The following is a 20,292-nucleotide window of genomic DNA, read 5'->3' on the forward strand; positions in this document are numbered from 1 at the left end:
TAGGGAGATCCAGGTTCAAATCCCTGCTCATCTGGGAAGCAATAATGCAGATGATTTCCAAGTTCCCTTCCAAATCTGAGCTGCAATTCCCTCATAACTACAAGTTGTTTTGCACTTTGCAAATCCAGCTAAGGAGTTTCTAGTTCTCATGAGGCACTCTGTTGCACAGATTGAGGGAGAGTGGCCCCGTTGGAGAGCTTTGCAACCAGCAACAACAGAGGATTGACTCTCTGGGGTCACTTGACTCCTACAACCAGGATGGTTCTGGGCTGTGATGGGAGTGTTCCACCTTGGCCTACTTTCACATCTCTTTTCTTGACTTGCAGACCCCTACTTTAAGTCCTAGTTTCAGTCTTCCTCTCCCCACCATTTCCAATCTACTTTTGCCCATGAAGACAAGAGTGGAATTTTAAATCTTTCCATCCCACATGCTGCTTGGTTCAATGGAATTTTGACTGTGGGTTTTCTGTCACAATATTGATTTGTAAACGCCAGGGGTGCAGGGGGGTGGGGGGTGGGGTGGCAGAGAGTAGAATAGGAAATGTATTTCACTTTTTCTTTTAAAATATATATGCATAAATTTGTGCTATTCAGAGTCTCTCTTCACAGGCACTCTTTTGTTGCCTGCTGATTTTTATTTTCTTAGCTACTGTGGGTGAAGGATGAAAGGGTAAATTGTTTACCCAGGCCGATGGCTTCTCTGCGGGCGGGAGAGGCAGCCTTGGCGTACAAAGACAATGCCCTTCTCCAGCCCAGACTTGGATGGGGCCATCCGCTGTATGCCAGGCCTCAAGCGAAGGCATGGAGGTGAGGGAAAAGTGCATGCAATGGGAAAGAAAATCACTTTCCTGGTTGGGCAGGGTCCCTCAGAAAAGAAGTCTTCATGGGTTTCAGGAACCACTTCACTCCTCATTTGCAAAATGGGACCCGATTTTATATTTATACTAGTTTTTACACTCCCCTCTAGTCTTGCTCTGTGTTTGTCTTTCTCTCATTTGGGGGGTTTGCCTATCAGACGCTGGTTTAACAGCCATTCCTTCTACCCAAATGAACCTGGGAATTGTACGTTGTATCTTCACCACACTACAAATCCCTGGATTTTCAGGAGAGGATAAAGCATGGTAGTTCAGCTTGAATAGATCCAGTAGAAATGTGTAGATGGATTGTGTGAAATAACCAACACATAGCTGCCTTTGGGTCTACTTTGAGTATGCCTTTAGGGAGCAGAGCCTGTCTTTTGCCTTCTCCTAAGTCAAGGTGCCATGGGTCTAACCTGCCTTAGGTTATTGATTTATTCAGATGGACCCTTCGTTGCCATGAAATCTTGAGCCACTCCTACTGAGGAGGCCTCAGCGTGAAAGTTGAAGTCCCCAACCATGATCCATTTGGGGGAAGGTGACACCACCTCCAAGATCATCTCTATCAGCTCAGGTGGGGAGACCCTTGGGAAGTGGGGTGGTCAACACAAAAGACTCCCAACCCTGTCTTAATGTCGTTGTTGTTCCCCCTGCCCCCCCCCCCACACTCAAATCTTGGAGACTGCTGGACTGCGTAGCTCAAAGGGTGGTGGGGAGGGGAGGGATGGATCCATGATAGATCACTGTGGCTCCACCTCACCCACAGATTCAATCGTGCATGCTGTTGCACTCAGACCCGGGCAGGGTGCAGTTGGGTAAAACTGCCCAACCATCTTTGCCCAGCCAGGTTTTCAGTCACATATGCCAGGTGTGCCAGAATTCTTTAATTCTTTGCTTGGAGTATTTTTATTCTACTCGTCAGCCAAAGAAAGGCTCCTGGTGTGGCTTAGAGTTGGTCAGTAGAACAAGACAGTCCCTGTCTACAGACTTACAATCTAAAAAAGGCACGACACACAAAGAAATGGGATGGGGAAGGAAGGGGGAGGGGATTAAGTAGACTTTCAGTAGGGCTGGTGGAATGGCCCTGCTCACCCTCTCATCTCCAAGGAGAAGAGTCCAATTGGAGCAGGCCCTGATGTTCCTTTCGCCTGCTCCTGCCTCCCTCATTCTCAGTGGGTTTCCTCTGGAGCAGCCAGAAGGAGGGACAACCACATGCAGCCTCCTCTCCCTTTTCCTCTGTTGGCTTGCTTCATCTCCACCACCATATCTCCCCTTGCCTGTTATGACTGAAATGGAGAATGTGGAGAGGGAGACATTTTTCTCCCTCTCCCATAATCCTAAAACCCAAGGGTCATCCCGTGAAGCTGATGGGTGGGAGATTCAGGACCGATGAAAGGAAGGCTTCCTCACACAGCGCAGAGTTAAACTATGGAACTCGCCACCACAGGATGTAGTGATGGCCACCAATTTGGATGGCTTTAAAAGGGGGTTGGACAAATTCCTGGAGGAGAAGACTATTGATGGCTGCTAGTCCTGATGGCAATGTGCCACCTCCAGTACTAGAGGCAGTGAGCCTATGTGCACCAGTTGCTGGGGAACACGGGTGGCAGGGTGCTCTTGCGCTCATGCCCTGCTTGCTGGTTTCCCGTGGGCAGCTGGTTGGCGACTGTGCAAACAGAATGCTGGACTAGATGGACCCTGGGTCTGATCCAGCAGGGCTCTTCTGATGTTCTTAAGGCAGCACTGCCAACCCCCTGAAATGCATGATTGGCCCAACTTCACACAGCCAAAAACACACATGGGCAGTCAAAACTCCTCTATATACTAACCCTGAAGGAGCCCTAGCAACCAAGTCCACATCATCTCAGTCAGGTTCCTTTCCCCAAACCTCTAGTCAATGCCCTTCTCATTGCATTGGGGGTGACAAGTTGGCAACACAGACACACCAGGAACCCGCCCTCAGTCTCACCAAGATTCCAACCTCAGGGTCTGTGGTCATTGCTTCCTCACCCTCCTCCTAACCTGAAGGAGTGACCACTTTTGGCTCCCCCCACGAGTCCACACTCATGAGCAAGGAACTTGAAACACTGGAAACAGAACTTAAAATTTGGACTCGCCCATCTCTCCCGCCCTGTAGCACCACCACGGGTCCCGAGTTGCAGCAAAGCCATCCCAAGAATGGAGCAGTGCCAGCCTGCTCTGTGCTGGAGCCACTGACAGTCCAAGGTGGATCATGACAGCCATACAGAAATAGCTCACCTCCCGTTGTTGGGAGCACATGTTCAGCCCTGTGCAGCAGCTCCATTGAATCTTGTGACAGGAACAGAACATGCCTGGGGACGCAAGGTGGGTCAGAGTTCAAGAGGCGAGGTGTGGAATTGGTGGAGCTGGCTTGTAAGCGCTCAGCTCTGGAGAAGCCATCTGGTCCAAGCTTCTTTTCTTTCTCTCTCTCTCAATCCTTCATGGCAAAAGACCCAGTGTGGCATTTTAGCTCCTTTTGAGAAGATGGTTATGGGAGATGTTGGGGGACACACACCCCTGCCTCTGTTTAACTCATCATATTTCCACTTTAAGTGGTATTGGGGGGAGGGAGGCAGGAAAATGTATAGGTGCCCTGCAAGAACCTTTGCAGCTGAGAAGAAAATACACCTTTCTTTCTTTTTTACCAACAAGAAAAAGCTAAAGTATCTTGGCCTTTTTGGTTGAGAAAGAAGTGGGGGATGCAATAGAGGTTTATAATGATGAATGGTGCAGAGAGAGAGTGGGGTAGCTTAAAGACTCCTGGAGGCCCCTCCCTGGAATAAATCGCAGAACACAGTCCAAACCGCAAATGTGTGTGTCACTGATGCAGGTTGCACAACTCTGCTCTTGTTGGTGCAGAATTTAAATAGCTCAAGTACAGAATCTGTATGTTTCTCCTCCTCTTCTTCTTCCTCCGCTTCTTCTTTTAATTGGTGCAGTTTTCGCATACAGCCTGGACTGTGAGGCAGCCACCTAACTTTTTCTGATGGCTGAGGCTGTGTCCACCATTTTGATTTGGGGAATGGTCTGGAATGGTAGAGTTGGTCATGGTGTGTAACACTGCCTGGTGAACCATGGATAGGAAATTCAGGAAGGCTTCCTCACACATGCCCTGGTGTGTGTGTGTTTCACCACTGTGGTCAGCCAAGGGGCTGCTCCCCTTTGCGTCTGTGGCAGCTCACTTGCTTAGAGGGGAGAAGTGAACACAGGTAGCGGCAGCAGATCCAGGACTATCCAGGGGGCCTCCTGCTTGGGTTAGAACCTCAGCAGGTGCCCAGCGATACCGACCTCCTAATGAACATGTGAGGATCCCAAGGGCTTTCAGGCTTTGCCTCTGCCCCCATGGCAGTGTGCACACTGCTGAAAGAGAGGAAAGGCACCGTCCAACACCAGGACAAAAGAGAGCATGGATCTGCATAAAATGTACATGTGCTAATTCAGATCTACACTGAAATTTACATATGCTAGTTCATATATATGGAAAGAGAAAGATGCAAGTTTAGAAAGAATTGCTATAATTTAAATAGAAATAGTACCTCTAGGCCTAGTGGGGAGGACTGTGACCAGGTGATCACCTGTATGCTTGCTCAGTCTGCTGTCCAGGTGCTGTTACCTGTGGATTTTTAATTTATTTTTTTATTTATTTATTAAATTTATTAATTGCCCATCTGGCTGGTCACCCAGCCACTCTGGGCAATGTACAACAAGAACAATTTAAACAATAAAATTCTACATTAAAAACATCACATTTCTAAAAAATACCCTAAACCACCCCAAATGCCTGCCTGAACAACCATGTTTTCAGTGCGTGGTGGAAGCTCATTAAAGAGGGGGCATGGCAGAGTTCCCTGGGGAAGGATGGGCAACTCCAAGGCCCCTGGACTCTCCTTTCTTAGGGTTCTTGATCTTTAAACTGGATGTCTTTCAAATAGGGGATTGTTCTCTGACAGCCCTTCAGACAGAGAACTGTTCCCTGCAAAGAAGGACACAGGGCCACCCTACCCCATGCCACCCCCAATGGAAAGTCAGCTGGTGGGGGTGAGAGAGAGAGAGCTTTTTCAACTGTGGCACCCAGGTGCTGGAATGACCTCTGCACAGGGAGAGGTCTGGTCTATGGATTCTTGAGGAATTTGATCTTTGCTGACCTGATCAGCACCTCCCAGTTGGGTATGTGGCTCAGAACACTGGCTTTCATGCTTTCCGAACATTCCCAGATGGCCATATTTTTCTGAACATTCTTTCTGAACATTCTTGGATGGACATGTGGCTCGGAACTTGTTTGCCCACTGGCTTTTGTGCTTTCTGAACATTCTGATGTGATTCTTGGGTCCAAATGTAGCAGCCATGTCGGGGGTCAGACTAAGTGGTCTCATGTTCTTGCTGAGCTAGCATAGTTTGGCAGGAACAGCAATGTAGAGACTTCCCCTGTCAGCAAGCCGAATTGCACAACACAGTCATGATTTTGCCTTTTTGCTTACTGCAAGACTGTATCCTTGTTCTCAAGATAGAATGTCCTATGGCCCATTTCCTGTACTATAAACAGCTGTACCAACTGTAAAACCACAGGAGAGGGGGTGGGAGAAAGGGTCGCTTGTGTGTCATCATCTCTATAAAAGTAATGTGTGGCCATGCCTCGGGGCTTCTGGCTCTTTGGAAGTGATTCCAGCCTTAAGCCCGCGCGTTAAATAAAGAAGTACACATTTTCCTTCACTCCGTGGTCTCTCTGACTCTGATTTCTGCTACACAAAAACATCTCAAAATATGTTTTTAATGGGAGAAAATGCCACATGTTTAAATGCAGATTTCTGCATGGTTTTCTTTTTAAAACACATAAATCAATCAAACCAGATGAGTGTGGAAATGGAAGGAGAGGACTTATGAGCGAACACATGCAAAAATGACATGAGCCAGTGGGCTTGCATGTTTGTTTGTTTATTAGGTCCTGCTGGTTGTTTTTTTATTGTTTTTGATTTTTAAAATTTCTAAAGCGCCTTGAGCTGGCATTTTGCTTTGGAGATCAGAACATAAGTTTAAGTCTGTGCAACAGGGTGCAGTGGTGGCAGGTCATGCCGGGACAAAGACTGAGGACTTTTTTTAGAGCCAGGTCTCAGCCGGGTCCCTCCCACTCCCAGCCTACCGCTGTGGGGCAGGCAGCTGGAAGAGCCGGAGATGCTGTTGTGAGCGGGCACTGCTGCTACTACAGCAGCTACTACAGCAGTTACTCTCCCCAAGGCTCCAGGCATGGGCAGGAATAACGGCAAATTCCCCCCTCCCCTGTCCTGAGAGGCCACCTGGGCAAGGCAGCCTTGCCTGGCAAAGGGTTAATTTACCCTCTCTTGCAGCCTGCCTTCTCTCACTCGCTTGCACAGGAGAGATGGAGGAGCTGCTGCCGTGCCTGAGACTGCACTGTTGCCATCCAGTTTCAGGGAAGGGCGGAAGCACGTGGGCCAGGCTAAGTTGCTTGCTGGAGACGCTGATCCTGATCATCAATCCTGTGCCCCCAGCAAGCCCAGCCAGTTGTAGAGCAGCAACAACCCAGCATGCAGACACGACATGCCTGAGAACACGCTGGCCAACATCAGACTCAGATAGGTCAGCTCAGTCAGTTTGTTGGGTGGTGGCAGCAGCAGCAGCCAAAAAAGGCAGCGGGGTGGGGGTGGGGCATGGGGAGGGCAGAGAGGAGGAGGAAGTCTGTATGAGTGAAAAATAAATGAAATTTTAAAAATTGAATTAAAAGGATAAAAAATACCTGGGAATAAACCCCATTGAAATCTATATGCTTACTTCCGAGAAGACATGTGCGTGGATATTGGTAGCCCCAACGCAGTGGTCGCTTTGCCTGCCTCCGCACAGCTCTGGGCAGAGGCAGAGGCAGCAGAACATCTGTCACCCAGCCTTTCCCAACCCGGTGCCCTCCAGATGTGTTGGACTGCAAATCCTATCATCCCCCCTCCCAGCCAGCATAGCCAATAAGCTGCCTGGAGCCAATGGGAGTTGTCGTCCAGCAACTCTGGAGGGCACCAGGTTGGGGAAGGCTGCAGCCTGCTGCATTTCTTCTTGACTGTTCCTGCAGAGGGTGAGGGCCTAAAGTGCACATTACCAGCAACCCTGATGGTCTTTACATAAATTTGTTAAGTAAAGCAGCTTTTCTGTTCTCCCTCTCCCCACCCCCCCACACATATTTCCTCCGTATATTTGCTTTGCGCTTACTTGAGAGTAAGTCCCCATACTTGGGAGTAAGTCCCCATACATGAGAGTAAGGCCCATGGCCATGAGGCTTTATTCTATCCTTATGATAGGGTCACTATTTTATTGGAGGTAGAAAAAAAACCCCCATCATCACTGTTGTCCATATCTGATGTATTATTTATTTAATTAATTGATTGGATGTGTAGTCTACTTCATCCCAAAGGCTCAGGGCTGGTAACAATATGCTAATCAATCTACATTATCTTTCCCAGTTGCTGGTCACCAAAAGACAGTTTGAATAAAACATGTCTTCAGCTGCTTCTGGAAGATGCACAGACTTTGGTGTTTACAATATATGTGGTACATCACAGAGACTCATGAGCAAAAAAGTCAGGTCTCTGCCCCGAGAAGCTTACAATCTAAATATAAATTTAATGTGTAATCTAAAGTTACATAGCTGTTTGAAACTTAATTTTTTATTATACAAGCTCTTATTATTATCATCATTATTATATTATCCTTAAAGCTCCATCACCCTTAAAGCTCCTGATGCTTAAACTTGTTCTTGGCAGTTCTCCAAACTATACCCCAGTACCAGTAGCCAGAGCCAGCTAGAGCACCATCCTATCCCACTCCCACAATCCCAGGACAGGAAAGGAGAACAGGGCCACAACAATATACCAGCTCCCTCAGTCAGTGTGTTTAGGATTGGTGCCTTTTTGTGCTTTACTAAGTGCTGGAGAAATGTTATGGAAAAGTTTCTTTCACATCTTGATGAACATGAAAAAGAGGGAGGCAGATGGGTGGTGCAAATGAGAAGCAAGGTGATGTCTTGTTCAGCTGTTGAATTATCAATATTCGTTGTAAGAGGTGGTTTGGGCCAGTTCTTAGGATTTATCACACAGCCCTATGCCTGTTTACTCAGAAGTCAGTCCCACTAGGTTCAATTGCCAGTTGGGCTTTCTCCCAGGTAAGTGTGCGTAGGACTGCAGCCTTAGCTGCCTTCCCAAGAGCTCTGTAAATTTAATTCGAAATCAACACCCATCAGATTGCACTGTTAATTCTTGAACATTAATTTCTACAGTAAGCAGAATTGCCAGATGCAACCTGCTCTGTCAGCTACAATTTTTGGCACAAGGTTGGCATGAATCTGGGCAAACAAACCCTGGTGGAGGGAGGGAAACAGGAAAAAATCAGTTGCAGGGAGGGGAGAAAGAAGGGGTGTGTGTGTCTGTGTCTGTGTGTGTCTGTGTCACCCGGGTATCATGGTGAGGTATGCGTGTTCAGGGGTTAGTTAACTGTACCTTTTTTGCTTGCGTACATAAGATAAACGCAAGGATATTTTCTACACTAAGGTTACCAATATCATCAGTATGACTGTTCTTACTATTCTCATTAAGATTTTTGCTAGCAGGTGCTTCAGGGCTATTCCAATGTCAGGTAGCAGGTCATCTAACTAATCAAACCCTCCTCCTTTGTAGTCGGCACTAACCTGATGCAGAACATGTACTGCTTCTTTCATCTGAAGTCTGTCTCTATTTGGCTGTTATGGTTGGCATAAAAACAGCAGGATTGGTTTACCACTGCACACACTCCTCTTTGTTGTGCTAACAACATGTCTAGGGCCATTCTATTCTGCAGCACTACTCCACTCAGGGAAGAAATTTCTTCTTTTAGTCTTTGGATAGCATCCATGGTAGCATTTATGGATACCTCTATTTCTATGGACACATTCAATATGGCTTTTTCTAGATCATATATCCCTAATCCAGGGATAAACATACACACAAACGAGTGGAAACCTGAGCTCCATTTTATGAGGGGTTTTTCTATTTCTGAGATTTCTCGCTTGCCTCTAACTCTGTGGGCAAAGCTTCCTAGGTTTGTGATGCTTTCTGAGGTTAGACATTTGTGCACAACAAAGTGGGGCATTACTTATACAAGAGGGCATCTACCCCACCAGAAGGGAGGGAGGGCTTTGTACACTTCTGTTCCACACTGGAAATAAAGTCCATTCGTGTTTAGGATGAGTGTTAGTGCATTCTCTTTTGCCTAAAACTTACCCCCTTTGGGATGATTTCAGTGTTCTAATTTCTCTTGAGTGTAATAGTGACTGGCACACCTATTGGCGAAATTTGTGCTAATCCAGTTCTGGGTAGTTTTATCCCATGCCTTATCGTTTTTGTATCCACATACATAATATACCCATATGTACTAGTTCAATAATAGGTATGTACACAAAGTTTGATTTTATTTTCTTGGGCTCCAAGATCACCGCAGACGGTGACTGTAGCCATGGAATTAAAAGACGCTTGCTCCTGGGGAGGAAAGCTATGGCAAACCTAGACAGCATGGTAAGAAGCAGGGACATCACCTTGCCGACAAAGGTCCGCATAATCAAAGCTATGGTTTTCCCAGTAGTAACGTATGGCTGTGAGAGCTGGACTATAAGGAAAGCTGAGTGCCAAAGAATCGATGCTTTCGAACTGTGGTGCTGGAGAAGACTCTTACGAGTCTGTCTGTTTCCCGCCTCCCAGCTGAGCAGAGCAGAGCAGAGCAGAGCAAGCTGCTCCAGCTGGTCCAGGGACTACAGACGCAGGCAAGCTCCCAGAGAGCGAGCGACCAGAGCGAGCGGACAGGGGGAGCAAACAGGAGTTGGCCAGGGGAGTTGCAGTGGCAGAAGAGACAAAGGAGACAAAGGAGACAGAGGCTAAGAGGTAAGTGGGCTGCAGGAAGCCCAGGGGGCTGCCCTTTATCCTTCTGATTGGCTGTGAGCTCACCAGGTGCTTCTGAGAGCTCCAACTGAATTGGAGGGGTGTGGCCTGAGTACTCCCAGCAGCTGACTGGGCGGGAAGCTTCAGTCTGTTTCCCGCCTCCCAGCTGAGCAGAGCAGAGCAGAGCAAGCTGCTCCAGCTGGTCCAGGGACTACAGAAGCAGGCAAGCTCCCAGAGAGCGAGCGACCAGAGCGAGTGGACAGGGGGAGCAAACAGGAGTTGGCCAGGGGAGTTCGGCAGGGGAGGTCAAGGGGGAGGCCCCTAACATTTTTTTTAATTATTTTTATTTTTTATTTTAACTAACTTTTTTCCATTTATTTGTCTTGTAACACACACACTCACACCAGTGGGACTCTGCTTTTAACCTCTACTGAGTAGAGGAGCAGGCACAGGCTAGTCTAGAACAATCACAAAGCTAGACACAAAAAGGGGAAAGAGGCTATGGAAGGACAAGACTCTCCAGTGGTGGTGACCTGCAAGGTGTGTGCAATGTTTGCTTTCTTGCCTGAGAACAACATGGCCTACACCTGCAACAAGTGCAAGTTGATCACGCTGCTGGAAGAAAAAGTAAGTGGACTGGAGCGGCGACTGTTGACCCTCCGGGGAATAAGAGAACACGAAGAGTTCTTGGACAGAATGGGGGAACTACAGCAGCAAAGGGCAGACCAGAAGCTTGAAGAGCAACAAGAAGATGAGGCAGTGGGAAATGCTGAGGTGAAGAAAAATAGAATAGAGGATACACCTTGGAAAAGGGTGACAGTTAGGAGAAGAACTAGACGCCACTCTGCACCAGTGGAAGCAGTGGAGCTGTGGAACCGATTCCAAGTACTTGCGGATGAGACTGGAGGACAGCCTGCAGAGGAAGAATCGCAGGGGAACCTGCATGAGAGTGAGCAAGAGGCTGAAGGTCAGTCAAACAGAGGCGATGAAACCCAGGCCTACAAGAAGAAGAATAGAAGAGTGGTAGTAGTGGGAGACTCCTTGCTGCGTGGGATCGAGACCCAAGTATGTCGCGAAGACCCATGGACTCGCCAGGTATGTTGTCTCCTGGGAGGACAGATTAGAGACGTGACTGAAAGGTTGCCTGCACTCATAAAGCCCACTGACAAGTATCCCTTTCTTCTCATCCATGTGGGAACAAATGATATCGCCAAGCGGAGCTACGAAGAGATCACATCAGACTTTGAAGCTTTGGGAAGGAAACTCAAGAACTTTGGGGCCCAGATAGTTTTCTCATCCATCCTTCCAGTAGTTAGAAGAGGGATAGAAAGGGAACGAAAAATACTCCGGGTGAATGACTGGCTACGAAGGTGGTGCCGACGAGAGAGATTTGGATTCTGGGACCACGGGCTATACTTCCTGGAAGATGGGCTGTTGGCTAGGGATGGGTTGCACCTCACAAAGGATGGGAAGAATGTGTTTGGCCACAGCATGAAGAACTTCATCAGGAGGGCTTTAAACTGAATCCTACGGGGAAGGGAGATGTAATGTTGGGGGTAACAGTGGACATAGGCGCATGCACTGCAATGGAGAGAATAGCTCTGATAGCGCCCAATAATAGTCTTCAGACACATGTAGGAAGAAAGCCAGACTATGAAGCACATGGTCTTCGATGTCTATATACTAATGCCCAGAGTATGGGAAACAAACAGAACGAACTTCAACTCTTAATACAGGAGGGAAATTATGACCTGATAGGTATAACTGAGACTTGGTGGTATGACTCTCATGACTGGAATACAGCAATTGAAGGATATAACTTGTTCAAAAAGAACAGGAGGAACAGAAAGGGAGGTGGGGTTGCACTGTATGTGAAAAATACTTATCTCTGCACAGAAATACAGGAGGAGGAGCTTGGTAGCCCCATCGAGAGCATCTGGGTTGAAATAAATGGAGCAAAGAATAAAAGGAACCTGGTGGTCGGGGTCTACTACCGGCCACCCAATCAAGGAGAAGACAAGGATGAAACTTTTGAAAAGCAAATAGCCAATGTTTTAAGGAAGCATGATGTAGTAGTAATGGGGGACTTCAATTACCCCGATATTTGTTGGGAGACCAATTCTGCAAAACATGGCCCCTCCAGGAAATTCCTGACTTGTGTGGTGGATAACTTCCTCCTACAGAAAGTAGAGGAAGGAACTAGAGGATCGGCTATCCTTGACTTGATCCTAACCAACAGAGATGACTTAGTGGAGAAAGTAGCAGTTACAGGAACTCTGGGGGAAAGCGACCATGTTGCACTTCAGTTCTTGGTTCTAAGGGAAGCAAAAGCCGAGTGTAGTCAAACGCGTACCCTGGATTTTAGGAAAGCTGATTTTCATAAACTCAGAACAATGATCAGTAAGGTCCCATGGCAAGCGATGCTAGCGAGAAAAGGAGTCCAAGATGGGTGGGAGCTTTTAAAAAAGGAAATTCTCAAGGCACAATCACAAGCAATTCCAACAAGAAGAAAAGGTGGAAGACAACAGAAGAAGCCAATGTGGCTTCACAAAAAGCTTAGGGATGACCTGAAAACAAAAAAGGACACATAGGAAGTGGAAAGAAGGCCAAGTAACAAAGGAAGAGTACAGGCAGATAGCACAGAATTGCAGGGATGGCGTCAGGAAGGCTAAAACTGAGAATGAGCTGAGGTTAGCAAGGGATGTTAAAAACAACAAAAAGGCTTTCTTCAGCTGCGTGCATAGTAAAAGGCAGAGGAAAGAAATGGTGGTTCAGCTATTAAATGAGGATGGCAAAACGATAACAGATGACAACGAAAAGGCAGAGGTGCTCAATTCCTACTTTGGCTCAGTCTTCTCCCAAAAGAGGGTCTATGAGCCCCCTGGCAAAGGCCAAGTGCAGGCTGAAGGGGCAGGATTGCAGCTTGAGATCAATAGGCATATGGTCAAGGAACACCTAATGTCTTTGAATGAGTTCAAATCTCCAGGGCCAGATGAACTGCACCCTCGAGTCATAAAGGAACTGGCAGAAGAACTCTCAGAACCGCTGTCTATTCTCTTTGAGAAATCATGGAGGACGGGGGAAGTGCCTGATGACTGGAGGAGGGCTAATGTTGTCCCTATCTTCGAAAAGGGTAAAAAGGAGGAACCTGGGAACTACAGACCAGTCAGTCTGACATCAATCCCTGGGAAAATTCTGGAGCAGATGATAAAGGAATCCATCTGGAAGCACCTTGACAACAATGCAGTGATTACTCGAAGCCAACATGGATTTGTCAAAAACAAGTCCTGCCAGACGAATCTGATCTCATTTTTTGATCAAGTAACCTCCCTTGTAGACCGTGGGAATGCTGTAGACATCATATACCTTGACTTCAGCAAAGCTTTCGACAAAGTGCCCCATGATATCCTGATGAGCAAACTAGCTCAAAGTGGGCTAGATGAAGCAACGATCCGGTGGATCCACAGTTGGCTACAGAATCGGTCTCCAAGAGTGCTTATCAATGGGACCTTCTCAAACTGGGGAGAGGTCACGAGTGGGGTACCGCAGGGCTCGGTCCTGGGCCCAGTGCTCTTCAACATTTTTATTAAAGACTTGGAGGAGGAGGTGCAGGGAATGCTGATCAAATTTGCAGATGACACAAAATTGGGAGGGATAGCTAATACTTTGGAAGACAGAAACAAAATTCAAAGTGATCTGGATAGACTGGAGCGCTGGGCAGAAAACAACAGAATGGAATTTAATAGGGACAAATGCCAAGTTCTGCACCTAGGAAAAAGAAACCAAATGCAGAGTTACAAGATGGGGGATACGTGGCTCAACCACACTACAAGCGAGAAGGATCTTGGAATTGTTGTCGATCACAAGCTGAATATGAGCCAACAATGTGATGTGGCTGCAAAAAAGGCAAATGCTCTTTTGGGCTGCATTCATAGAAGCATAGCCTCCAAATCCCGGGAAGTACTAGTTCCCCTCTACTCAGCACTGGTTAGGTCTCATCTGGAGTACTGTGTCCACTTCTGGGCCCCACACTTAAAGAAGGATGCAGACAAACTGGAGAGGGTTCAGAGGAGGGCAACAAAGATGATCAGGGGACTGGAAACAAAGCCCTATGAAGAGAGACTGAAAGAACTGGGCATGTTTAGCCTTGAGAAGAGAAGACTGAGGGGAGATATGATAGCACTCTTCAAGTACTTGAAAGGTTGTCACAGAGAAGAAGGCCAGGATCTCTTCTTGATCATCCCAGAGTGCAGGACATGGAATAATGGGCTCAAGTGACAGGAAGCCAGATTCCGGCTGAACATCAGGAAAAACGTCCTGACTGTCAGAGCAATACGACAATGGAACCAATTAGCTGGGGAGGTGGTGGGCTCTCCCACACTGGAGGCCTTCAAGACGAGGCTGGACAGCCATCTGTCAGGGATGCTCTGACTTGAATTCCTGCATTGAGCAGGGGGTTGGACTCGATGGCCTTGTAGGCCCCTTCCAACCCTACTATTCTATGAATCTATGAGTCCCCTGGACTGCAAGGAGGTCAAATCAGTTAATCCTAAAGGAAATCAGCCCTGACTGCTCATTGGAAGGACAGATACTGAAGCTGAAGCTCCAATATTTTGGCCACCTAATGCAAAGAGAAAACTCCCTGGAAAAGACCCTGATGCTGGGAAAGACTGAAGGCAAAAGGAGAAGGGGACGGCAGAGGATGAGATGGCTAGATAGCATCACGGATGCAATGAATATGGACTTGAGCATGCTACGGGAGAGAGCGAAGGACAAAAAGGCCTGGCGTGCTATGGTCCATGGGGTCATGAAGAGTCGGACTCGACTTAACGACTGAACAACAACAACACACGAAGTCAGTCATACCAGGACACAAAGTAGAATTAAATGAGGGGTTTTGGACAGCTCCATTTTCATAAAGGAAATAAAGAGAATGGTTGAAGAGGAAAGAGGACTCCTCTGCTCAACTGGTGTCAGTGAAATTTAAGCGGTCTCTACTTACATCCCTCAACTCATAAGGCGGTAGCCCTGCAAAACCTAAGACTTTGCACAATGGTCTACTTCTGTCTCTACCCAGTTAAGGTTGATCCACTCTCCATCACCTGAATTGAACCACAAGATGTGAGCACACTGTTTCTCTGGTATCTATCCTAAATCTGCCCCTGACCCATTGCAATGTTCTAAGCATATTGGAAATACAGCAGATGAAGGCTCTACCTCTGCTAAGGGCACACTTTTTGAGAGGGCATGGTTGTATCATAGCTTCTTTGGCTCTGAGGCATCTAAGGTCTATTCTCCAATGTGAACAATACTGGGACCCCACCCTGTGTCCCCTCTTTCTGCCAGTGCTTTAGAGGCACTGGAATGCTTACTAATGGGGGACTTTCTTCTCGAGCTGCTAACTTTTCACATACCCAACAATTATTGAGCTCAATCTCTGTGGCCAATGCTTGGAGAGGCTTCTGATGAGGGTGCACTGGCCAGGTTACAACTTGATTTACCTAGCACAGCCCCAACAGGAGACAGATCTTCATTTTAGATTATTCCTCTATAAAATAATATCAATAGGTAACAAAAGATGATTGGCAAAGAATTACTCTAAAATCTTAATTACTATTGTCAAAAGAGCTGCACCTGGAATTATCAATGCCACAAAAATAACAATCACAAATGCAGTATCCGCCAATTCTAGTAGAAGCCAAAACTGTAAAGCATCAATTTGTAAATGAAATACAAGCATATGAAGAACAGTACAAAGAAACTCAGAAACACTTGGAGACTAAATTTCTCTATATCTATGTTCTGTCTCTTTGGCTCCTTTCTTTTAGCTATGGAGGTCCACTTTATTTTGTAGAATGTAGAGTGTTTTGACATTAAGTGTTTATTATTCAGCTGTGTCTTCAGTATTTTTCGAGACTATGTTGTCTAAGCTTCACTCAACCGCAGCAACATGGGAAATCTTCAACTTCAGATCATCTCCTGGTACTGGCTCTGCTTTCCACTGAGCGGAGGAATCCTTCTTCACATGGAAGGCATGTATCTCCGTAGCCCTTTCAGCCACTTGAACAGCAGTATGTGAGGTCGCCAATACTTGGTGTGGTCCTTCCCATCGGGGCTGTGGACATGTCTCGCGTCTATGGCTCTTTATCCATACTCAGTCACCAGCACAAATCTCATGCCATGGCTCATCAGGCGGCTCACCCCATGAATTTTGGGTCTGTTGGTGAAAGCCTAACAAGATTTTAGTGAGAGCTTTTACATATCCTACCTGTAAATCAACCAACTCTCTTGTATTTGGGCTGCTTAGCACCCTCAGGCCTGTGGGCATTGTCTTGCCAAAGAGAATTTCAAAAGGTGTTAGTTTAGTTCTTCAATTTGGGGTATTCCTAACCTTCATTAAGGCCAAAGGTAGTGCTTGAGGCCATTTTAGGCCTGTTGAGTGGCTGATTTTTGCCAAGGTGTTCTTTAGAGTGCTATTCATGCGTTCTACCATGCCAGAAGATTGTGGATGATATGGAGTATGAAATCTCAAATTTATGGACAAGGCTTTACACATCAATTTTACCATGTTAGCGGTGAAATGATCAGATTCCAAATGTTCAGGCAGGCTGAATCTCGGGATAATTTCATTTAGCAGGACTTTTCCTAATGTGGTGGCATCTGCTCTCACTTGGGAAAGCTTCTGCCCAGCCTGAAAACATGCATATGAGCACCAAACAGTATTGCTTTCCTTCTGAAGGGGGCAGCTCCATATAATCCATTTGCCAAGCAACTCCAGGCACTTCAGGCCGTAGCGCTACACCAGGGTGTGTAGGGGTATTCTGGCCCACATTGTGGGCTGCACATGTGACACATTGTCGGGTTACTTCATCTGTAATTGCATGAACACTCGGAATATACCAATGCTTAAGAAGGTTAGCAATTACCCCCCTCTTGCACATATGTCTTTGTTGGTGGGACACATGAACAAGCTAATAGGCAAGAGCATGAGGTGCTACTGGCCAGCCATCTGTAAAACAAAGAAGTCCATTAGGGTGTTTTGTGACTCTAGTACGGGCCCATGTCACCTGTTCATCCAATGGGGCTTGCATCTGGAAAAGAGAAATTTCAGAAGCAGTTAGAGGGGTTAGTAGGGGTACTTGCAGAGAAAAAGGAGGAGCGTGCTGTGCTTGCAAAGCAGCTTTTGCTGCTGCATCTGCATGTGCATTTCCTAGCACAATAGGGTCTGATGAACTTGTGTGGGCTTTGCAATGAATGATAGCAATGCTATAAGGTAAATGAATAGCATCCAGTAGGTCAGCAATTAAGGTTCCGTGTGCTACTCCACTGCTACTTGAAGTCATGAAGCCTCGGTTTTTCCAAATCTGCCCAGTTGCATGATACACTCCAAAGGCATATTTCACGTCTGTAAAAATGTTCACTGTTTGGCCAGCGGCTAAAGCACAGGCACGGGTCAAAGCAACTAGTTCAGCTGCTTGCGCAGAGCGAATTTTTGGAAGGAAGAAAGCTTCTAGAGTATCAGAGTCAGTAACCAGTAGAGTCAGTAAGTCAGAGTCATTTGCATAGGTAGCAAATGGCACATCGCCAGTCTTTTTACAGGATCCATCAGTGTACAGAATCATATCTGTCAAGAGTCATTACTTACTTCGGGGACAGGCAACAGAGTAGCTGGGTTTAATACACTACGGCAAGCAATCATAATAGCAGGATTTGAAAGCAAGGCTTGTTCATAGGTAGTTTGTCTCCTAACAGAAAGGTGCTGAGTGCGATGCACAGTTAAGAGCGCAGAGACGGAATGAGGCACTAATAGAGTAAGGGGGTGTCCGAGAGTTAGGGATTGGGCTTTTTCTACAAGGAGAGCTGCCTCTGCCACTGCCCAGAGGCAAGGGGGTAAAACCCTTCTCACAGGATCGAGGATACTAGAGAAACAGGCAACCAGACGGGCCACTGAGCCAAAAGGTTGGGTCAATACTCCCAAGGCAACACCATCTTGTTCATGACAAAACAAGGTAAATGGTTTTCTAAAATCAGGCAGCCTTAAAGCAGGGGGAGAGACAAGAGCTCTCTTCAGAACCTGCCAGGCTGTCTCAGTCTCCTCACCCCATGGAATGAGGTCAGGTGAGTTATCATGTAAAAGATCTGTCAATGGTTTCACTACTAAGGTGTAATTTGGAACCGACTGTCTACAATAGCCTGCAATTCCCAAGACTTGGCGCAGAGCCTTCTTAGTTCTTGGAGTGGGCAAATGTGCAATGGTCTCCTTCCGATTTGGATCTAACAACTGAGATCCCTCAGTGATGATGTGGCCTAGATATTTCACTACTGGCTGGACAAATTGCAATTTGGATTTTGAGACTTTGTGGCGCTGTTCAGCTAAATAACAGAAAAGCGCTACGGTATCTGTCACACAGTGATTTTTGGTGTCAGATGATAATAACAAATCATCAACATAAAGGGTTAAGGTGGACCTACCTGGTGGATTAAAGGAAGCCAAATCTTTATGCAAAAATTGGGAATATAGGGAGGAGCTATCGCAGAATCCCTGAGGAATTCTGGTCTAGGTCAGCTGACGACCTCAGTAACAGAAACTGAACAGAAATTGTTATTCAGGATGCAAAGGAATAGAAAAGGAAGCTGAGCAGAGATCTGTTACAGAAAACCATTTTGCATTAGCCGGGATAGAAGTCAAAATGGTGGCAGGATTAGGGACAACCAGAAAGAAAGGGACAACAAAATTGTTTACAGCTCTGAGGTCTTGGACAAAATGATACACCTGTCTTCCTTTATCATCAAATTTTCCTACCTTCTTCACAGGAAGGATAGGTGTGTTACAGGGAGAAACACAAAGCCAGACTATGAAGCACATGGTCTTCGATGTCTATATACTAATGCCCAGAGTATGGGAAACAAACAGAACAAAGTTGACCTCTTAATACAAGGGGGAAATTATGACTTGATAGGTGTAACTGAGACTTGGTGGGATGACTCCCATGACTGGAATACAGCAGTTGAAGGATATAACTTGTTCAAAAAGAACAGGAGGAACAGAAAGGGAGGTGGGGTTGCACTGTATGTGAAAAATACTTATCTCTGCACAGAAATACAGGAGGAGGAGCTTGGTGGCCCCATCGAGAGCATCTGGATGAAAATAAATGGAGCAAAGAATAAAAGGAACCTGGTGGTCGGAGTCTACTACCGGCCACCCAACCAAGGAGAAGACGAGGATGACACTTTTGAAAAGCAAATAGCCAATGTTTCAAGGAAGCATGATGTAGTAGTAATAGGGGACTCCAATTTCCCCGGTATTTGTTGGGAGACCAATTCTGCAAAACATGGCCCCTCCAGGAAATTCCTGACTTGTGTGGCGGATAACTTCCTCCTACAGAAAGTAGAGGAAGGAACTAGAGGATCGGCTATCCTTGACTTGATCCTAACCAACAGAGATGACTTAGTGGAGAAAGTAGCAGTTACAGGAACTCTGGGGGAAAGCGACCATGTTGTACTTGAGTTCTTGGTTCTAAGGGAAGCAAAAGCCGAGTGTAGTCGAACGCGTACCCTGGATTTTAGGAAAGCTGATTTTCATAAACTCAGAACAATGATCAGGAAGGTCCCATGGCAAGCGATGCTAGCGAGAAAAGGAGTCCAAGATGGGTGGGAGCTTTTAAAAAAGGAAATTCTCAAGGCACAATCACAAACAATTCCAACAAGAAGAAAAGGTGGAAGACTATAGAAGAAGCCCACGTGGCTTCACAAAAAGCTTAGGGATGACCTGAAAACAAAAAAGGACACATAGAGGAAGTGGAAAGAAGGCCAAGCAACAAAGAAAGAGTACAGGCAGGTAGCACAGAATTGCAGGGATGGCGTCAGGAAGGCTAAAGCAGAGAACGAGCTGAGGTTAGCAAGGGATGTTAAAAACAACAAAAAGGCTTTCTTCAGCTACGTGCATAGTAAAAGGCAGAGGAAAGAAATGGTGGTTCAGCTATTAAATAAGGATGGCAAAATGATAACAGATGACAAAGAAAAGGCAGAGGTGCTCAATTCCTACTTTGGCTCAGTCTTCTCCCAAAAGAGGGTCTATGAGCCCCCTGGCAAAGGCCAAGTGCAGGCTGAAGGGGCAGGATTGCAGCTTGAGATCAATAGGCATATGGTCAAGGAACACCTAATGTCTTTGAATGAGTTCAAATCTCCAGGGCCAGATGAACTGCATCCTCGAGTCATAAAGGAACTGGCAGAAGAACTCTCAGAACCGCTGTCTATTCTCTTTGAGAAATCATGGAGGACGGGGAAGTGCCTGATGACTGGAGGAGGGCTAATGTTGTCCCTGTCTTCGAAAAGGGTAAAAAGGAGGAACCTGGGAACTACAGACCAGTCAGTCTGACATCAATCCCTGGGAAAATTCTGGAGCAGATGATAAAGGAATCCATCTGGAAGCACCTTGACAACAATGCAGTGATTACTCGAAGCCAACATGGATTTGTCAAAAACAAGTCCTGCCAGACAAATCTGATCTC

This window comes from Heloderma suspectum, chromosome W (genome assembly GCF_057233095.1).
Source record: "Heloderma suspectum isolate Gila_16-S chromosome W, 16-S_ref, whole genome shotgun sequence".
Classification (NCBI taxonomy): domain Eukaryota; kingdom Metazoa; phylum Chordata; class Lepidosauria; order Squamata; family Helodermatidae; genus Heloderma; species Heloderma suspectum.